Source organism: Malania oleifera, chromosome 9 (genome assembly GCF_029873635.1).
Source record: "Malania oleifera isolate guangnan ecotype guangnan chromosome 9, ASM2987363v1, whole genome shotgun sequence".
Classification (NCBI taxonomy): domain Eukaryota; kingdom Viridiplantae; phylum Streptophyta; class Magnoliopsida; order Santalales; family Ximeniaceae; genus Malania; species Malania oleifera.
In genome coordinates this window covers 55,432,750-55,440,338 of record NC_080425.1, presented here as the reverse complement: position 1 = coordinate 55,440,338, position 7,589 = coordinate 55,432,750, and positions in this window count along the sequence as shown.

The window sequence follows — 7,589 nt, the reverse complement described above, 5'->3', positions numbered from 1 at the left end:
GAAATTTCCCTAGCAGGGATGCCCTTAGAACTATGGTGAATTCCTGGAAAGTTAAGATGAATTACATTAAACATGTGGATGGATGGGTGGTGTTCAAATTCCAGGATAATGATGAACTGGAAAATGTCTTCCAAAAGGCACCATATTCGACTCATGGCAGGACACTATACATGAAAAAGATGCCCAAATACTTCCAGTTTGGCCACGAACATAGACCCACTCTACTAGTGTGGGTGCAGCTCAAAAATTTGCCAATCGAGATGTGGAATCCAATGGCCCTGGGTAGGATTGCTTTGGAACTGGGGAACCCTGTCTGTGCAGATAAGTTAACCATGATGCAGGTGAAAATATCATATGCGAGAGTACTTGTGGAGGTAAATGTGGCCGGGGAAATCAAAGATTCAGTCAGAGTTTTCCTACCAAATAATGAAGAAATGTTTCAAGAAGTTGTTTATGAGAATTTGCCCAGTTTTTGTACCCAATGTAAGTATGTGGGTCACACTGCTAGTCACTGTGGTCTCAGGAAAAGGAAGATGGAAGATGGAAAGACTATCGATAAGGAAAAATCCAAGCCAATGCCATGAAAAATGAATAGTAACTGGCAGAAGAACAAACAGGAGCAAGTGGATAAGGGGAAAGGAATAGTGGTTTCTACTGAATGCATAGATGGGTCCTTAGGTATGCAATTGTCCAAGCAAGGTGTAGGTGTGATGCCTGACCCCATCTGTGATGTTGCCCCAGACCAGGGGGACAATATGAAAGGAAATCTAAATGCAGGAATAAATGGAAATTCTAGGAGCTTTGGGAGTTTTGTTGGGGACCTATTCCCGGAAGTAGAAGCAAGGTTGGGAATTGAGGGTTTAAAGAAGGACACTGTGGGGTGTGAATTTTGTCCTAAAAAGGATGCCTTGGCCCCGGAAGTTACAGCTATTGCAACATCTGGAAATAGTGGGTTACAAGAGGCTAGGGGTTCTAATTCGAGCAAGCTTCATTGTCCTGATCCATGCCTGCTTGAATCCCAGAATGTGATGTGTGGCTTAATTGCAGTTGGTGCTCCTAAAACCTGTGGTCAGGCTATCAATGGAGTGAAGGATGGATCCAATATGACAAAAAATAGGAGAAATGGGAAGAAAGGTGGTGCATCTAGCCAACAGAATAAAAAAGGGGGTCCTGGACCCCTACATGCAAAATGAAGACTGGTGTTTGGAATATCAGAGGCTTCAACATGCCTCTGAAACAAAAAGGGGTCAAGGACCTCATTAGGAAAAATAATCTGGATTTAATGGGGATTTTAGAAACAAAGCTATCTATGGAAAGTTTGGAAAAAATGATGAATAAGGTGTTCCTCTCATGGAACCAAGTCAATAATTTTGACCTTCATGAGGCTGGAAGAATCTTAATCCTTTGGAACCCACTATAAGTGAAGCTGCAAGTCCACCATAAAAGTGAGCAAGCCATCCATTGCCTTGTTAAATGCAGGTAACCTCAAATGAATGCTTACTTAGTTTCATTTATGGTTTTAATACAATTGTTGCTAGAAGACCACTTTGGATGGATATTATCCACACTGGTTCTGGTATCTCTGGTCCTTGGATGCTAGCTGGGGATTTTAACTGTGTTCTGAATAATGAGGAAAAAAAGAATGGGGTGCAAGTGATAGTATACGGTGTGGAGGATATCAGTGAGTGTTTCATTGTGGCTGGGCTGACTGATCTGAAGTCAACTGGGAGCTTTCTTACATGGTCTAATGGGAGAGTCTGGTGTAAGCTTGATAGAGTCATGGTAAATCAGGCCTGGTACTTGAATGGCTGGCTGTCTTAGGTGCACTTCCAATTCCCTAGGAGTCTATCCGACCACTCTGTATCTCTGGTATCTCTATTTTCTAATTTGGAGGTGGGTAGGCTACCCTTCAAATTCTTTAATATGTGGACAGTACATCCTAAGTTCCTGGAAAAAGTCAAAGATGTGTGGCAGGGGTCTGATGATGGGTATAGACAATTCTGTTTTGTTAAGAAGCTTCAAGCCTTGAAGAAACCACTGAGATCTTTAAATGCTCTCCATTTCTCCTATATCTCTGTCCGGAGTGAAAAGGCAAATGTTGATCTGGTGGAAATTCAGAGTAAACTACATGATGACCCGACATGCCCTGATCTACAAAAGGAATTGTACAGAAAGAAAAATGTTGCAGTAAGATTAGAAAATGCTAACAGGTTGTTTCTTTCCCAAAAGGCAAAATGTAAGTTTTTGAAACATTGTGATAGAAATTCCTCTTTCTTTCACACCCTCCTGAGAAGGAACAAAGCTAGGAATCACATCTCTGCTGTAATGAAATAGGATGGTGAGCTCACAAAATCATATGTCCAGGTGGCTGCTGAGTTTGTAACCTTTTACTCTTAGTTATCGGATACTGAGGAGAGCTGTGTAAAGTTAAATGCTCAAGTGATAAAGATGGGAGCTGTTCTGAATGAAGCAAGAAGAAATGATATGGTATCCCCTATAACATATGAGGAAATCAGAAGGGCCTTGTTCAGTATTGGAAATGACAAAGCTCCTGGCCCTGATGGTTACTCTGTAGGGTTTTATAAGAAGTCTTGGAATATCATTGGTCATGATCTCTGCCTAATAGTTAAGGAGTTTTTCCAAAGTGGCAAATTATTAAAACAGATAAATCACACATCCATTGCCCTTATCCCTAAACCCAGCCATACATCCACAGTGAATGATTATCGTTCAATCTCTTGTTGTAATGTTCTGTATAAAGTTATTGCCAAGCTGTTAGCTAGAAAAATTAAACCTTGCCTAGAGGATCTGATAAACCCTGCCCAAGATGCCTTTGTTAGAGGGAGGAATATGGTGGAAAATATCTACTTGGTGCAAGAACTGATTAGAGGCTACAAAAGGAAAAGGATATCCCCTAGATGTTTACTGAAAATTGATCTGAAAAAGGTGCATAACTCTGTCTCATGGTCTTTCTTGAGGGACATGATGGTGAACTTAAATTTTCCTGATCAAATGATTGCTTGGGTCATGGAGTGTGTCACGACTACATCTTTCTCTATTTCACTTAATGGGAGATTAAATGGATTTTTCAAAGGCAGGAAGGGGCTTAGGCAGGGTGACCCTTTGTCTCCTTTGCTCTTTGTTATCTGTTTGGAGTACCTATCCAGTCTCCTAAAGTCCCTGGAGGGAAATTTCAGATTCAAGTTCCACCCTAAATGTGAAGAACTAAAGATCACCCACCTGGTTTTTGCTGATGACCTTATGTTCTTCTCAAAGGGTGATGCTGTTTCAGTAAAATTTCTTATGGACTGTCTGAATGAGTTCTCTCAGTGCTCTGGACTTACAGCTAACAGTCTAAAATCCAACCTTTATTAGGCTGGTATGAAGCCACAGGTTTTGGAAGAAATTCTCAATCAAACAAGAATCAAAGAGGGCAAGTTTCCTTTTAAATACCTGGGGGTACCACTATTGTCTTCCAAATTGAATGTTGTCCATTACAGGCCGCTGGTTGATCGAATTGCTGGGTGGTTCAAGGGGTGGCCTGGCAACACTCTTACCTATGCTGGCAAATTAGAAATAATTAACTCGATTGTCCAAGGCTTTGAATGTTTTTGGCTTGCTATTTTCCCCATTCCACTAAATGTCCTAAACCAAGTAATTAAGCTTTGTAGAGTATTTTTGTGGAGTGGCAGGAGGAAGCCTTTGGTTGCCTGGAGTGAAGTATGTAAACCAAAAGATGAAGGTGGTTTAGGAGTTTTTGATCTCAAGTCTTGGAACAGAGCACTTTTGACAAAAGCACTATGGAATATACAAGCTAAGAGGGATAGTCTTTGGACAAAATGGATTCACCAATGTTACTTGAAGGATACTGGAATATGGTATGCTGCAACCAAAAAAGAAGACTCTCCCCTCTTCAAAAGATTAGTTGAAATTAAAGATCAACTTATCCAAAAAGCTGGAAGTGTGGCTGCAGCTATTGAAAATATGCAAAGAATGGGGAATGATCCTCACATGTTTTATGATTTCTGGAGGGAGAAGAGTCATAAACTGCCTTGGATAAAATCTATATGGCTGAATGGAATTACCCTGAAGTATGCTTTCTGTTTGTGGCTGGGTTGAAAAGGAAGACTTCCAACATGTGACAAGGTGTATGGTGATGGGATTGACCCTAGATGCACATTCTGTAATTAGGACATAGAGACATTGGATCATATCTTCTTTGGCTGTAAATACTCGGTGGAAGTTTGGGATAATATAAGGAATTGGCTTGGTATTAAAAGGGCTATGACAACAATTAAGGCAACGGTTAAATGGCTACATAAAGAAGCAAAAGGATTTGGAGTGCACTCTGCTAGAAAGAAAATTGGATTGGCCACTATTGTTTATCTCATTTGGCATTCTAGAAATAGGAAAAGATTTGAAAATCATGTAATCCCTCCTATAGATCTATGTAAAGTCATACAAAGACATATCTATAGGGTGGTGTTTGATAAATTTGATATGTTCTTAGCTTAAATTTTGTAATGCTTGGCTTATTGACTCTTTGAGTCAATAAGGTTGGCTTTTTTGGATTTGGCCCCCAGGTATGCCTGGGTTTTGATGTAGTTTTTCTTTGGTATCCTAGGTATGCCCAGTGTTGATGTATATATTCAGTTGATCAATATATTTACCCAATTGATCCAAAAAAAGATGGTCGACCGACCCTCTCAAGTTGTCAAAATTTACTGAGGTTAAAAACGCTGTTATTTTTATTAACCTCACTTAAACTTTTGCAAAAATGACTCATATGTCCCGAACGGTTATAATTTTGGAGAAGTCTATATATACCCCCTCATTTGCAAAAAATAGTATGAGATTAGCAAACATAATTAGCAAATACCCTCTGAATTTCAAAAAGCCTATTTCTCATACTCAAACTTCATACTCTCATTCTTACTCATCCATATTGCAAATACCTCTTAGTAAGAGTGCTCTTATGTTCATCTCACCAAGCTTAAACTCTCACCTGCTCATTTTGATTGAGATTAATTTTTCTTTGAGAGTAAGCTTCCAGTTTTTTTAGGGGGCTTCGTAAATAAGTCTTCCGTAGGAAAACTTCTTAGAGCTTTTGAGTTTTGCATATTCATTGTAAAACTCAAGAGTTCATATTGCATTTTGTTTGTGAAATACTATTTTACAAACCGATTTCAAATATCTTGTGCGGTTTATTTTAAGAAAAATATTTGTTAAAGGAATTTGAAGTGTTCTTGAAGATAAATACTATTTTACAAACCAACTTCAAATATCTCTTGCGATTTATTGTGAGAAAAATATTTATTGAGGATATTTGAAGTGTGCTTGAGATCTTTGTTGTTGCATTGTGATTAATACTGTTATTTTGACACAACGATCTTTTCACATACACTCTCACAAACTGATTGTCATATTTGCATTAATCTTTGAGAGTGGACATTAAGACTACACTGAACTTATCTTTTCCTATCATACTGTAGTGTGTTGATTGTACGCAAAATTTCATATTTGTTGTATTCTAAGCATGGGTCTAAAGAGGGAGATTAGCCCTGTTGAATAGTCCCGAATTGGCTTAGACATGGTTAGGAAAGCTAGGTGTACCATCCTGGTAAGGTAGAGGTTGAGGTCAGCCCCACTAATTGACCTGGTTGTAAACGGTGCCGCTCCACCTGTGAAGTAAGCTTATAGTAGAATCTTTATGTTGGTGAGCTAAGGCGAGGACATAGGCACAGTTGGCCGAATCCCGATAACATATCATGTGTGCATTGTTTATATTTCCGCAATTTATATTGCCGCATGTGTATGTTTTATTTATGATTGCATAGACTAACCCTAGGTTGTGTATTACTGCTACTAGACTGGTTGACCTAGGGATAAATTTTTAAATTTCCAATTCACCCCACCGCTTGAGATTGCACAAAAGCTAACACCTTTTTAATTATAAAAGAATATATTACTTGCTCCTCCCACAACTATATAAAGGGAATCACCTAATTGAGATAAGGAGAGAAAAAACGAAGAGTACAGAGCGCAAAATACAGATTGTAGAATATTGAGTGTGCAGAAAATAGAGAAGAAAGAAGTAGGAGAGAAAAGAGAAAGTGAGATATTTTGTAAGGTAAAAAAGTGAGATATATGTACAAAAGTCAGGTATATTTTGTAATTCCTCTTAAAATAGTGGATTTCATATCTCATCCGCTCGTGGAGTAGGTATAAACCGAACCACGTAAACCCGATTTCACTTTTATTTATTATTTATTTATTTTTATTTTTATTTTACTTGTCTTCATTACTTTCTAATTATCTATGTTTATTTATTTTTGTATTATTTTATAACATGTTATCAGTACGATGCTCAACCCAACTGATATATTTATATATATACCGCCTTAATGGACGGTTTTATTTTTGTTTATTAATACCGCCTCAATGGTTGTTTTATTTCTATATTGCCTATATATATGTATATATTACCAATCTCCAAAAGAGATGGTAAAATAGTCCTCCTGAAGAGGCTATATATTTTATCTCCCAAAGAGATAAGTCTCCTGAAAAGACAATATATTTAATCTTCAGAAGAGATAACAATTGTTTACCTCTTAAAGAGGGTATATTTTTAATCTCCAAAAAAAAAAAAATATTATATTACTATTTCTGTATTATTTTAGTTAGTATGTTTCACTTTTCTAAATCGCTTTATTATTATTAATTTATTCATATGTCGAGCCTAAGTAAAGTTGAGTTTGTTCCCCTTAACATCAAAGGCAACAACTATCTCTCATGGATTTTTGATGTAGAAATCCATTTGAATGCAATGAACTTAGGAAATACAATATTAGATGGAAATACCGCATCCCAACAAGATCGCGCTAAAGTCATGATCTTTATTCGACATCATTTAGAAGAAGAATTAAAAACGGAATACCTTACCATTAAAGACCCACTCATCCTATGGAGAAATTTAAAGGATAGGTTTGACCATCAAAAAATAGTGATTTTACCAAAAGCTTGATATGAATTATTGCACTTAAGGTTGCAAGATTTTAAAACTGTCAGCGAATATAACTTAGTTCTACATAAAATTAGCTCGAAGCTAAAGTTATGTGGAGAAAATATTACTGATGAAGACATGTTAGAAAAAACTTTTACTACTTTCCATCCCACTAATGTGCTCCTGCAGCAACAATATAGGGAAAGGAAATTTTCTAAATTTTTCGAACTTATATCATGTTTTCTTGTCGCTGAACAAAATAATGAGCTTTTGATGAGAGATCACCAAACTCGTCCAACTAGTTCGACCCCATTCCCTGAAGTGAATGTAAACACATCTCATGGTCGAGGGTGAGGCTGTAGGAATGGTCATGGGTATGGCCGCGACCGTGGTCAAAATAATTACTAACATCAACGTGAGGTAACAAACCCCCAGAAGAGGAATGACCCTCAGAAGAGGGATGACTCCTAGAAGAGAGCAAATTATTAGAATCAGCAACCCAGACACTATGAAACTAAATGTTACATATGTGGAGGAAAAGGTCATTGGTCACGTACCTGTCGTACACCCAGACACTTGGTAGATT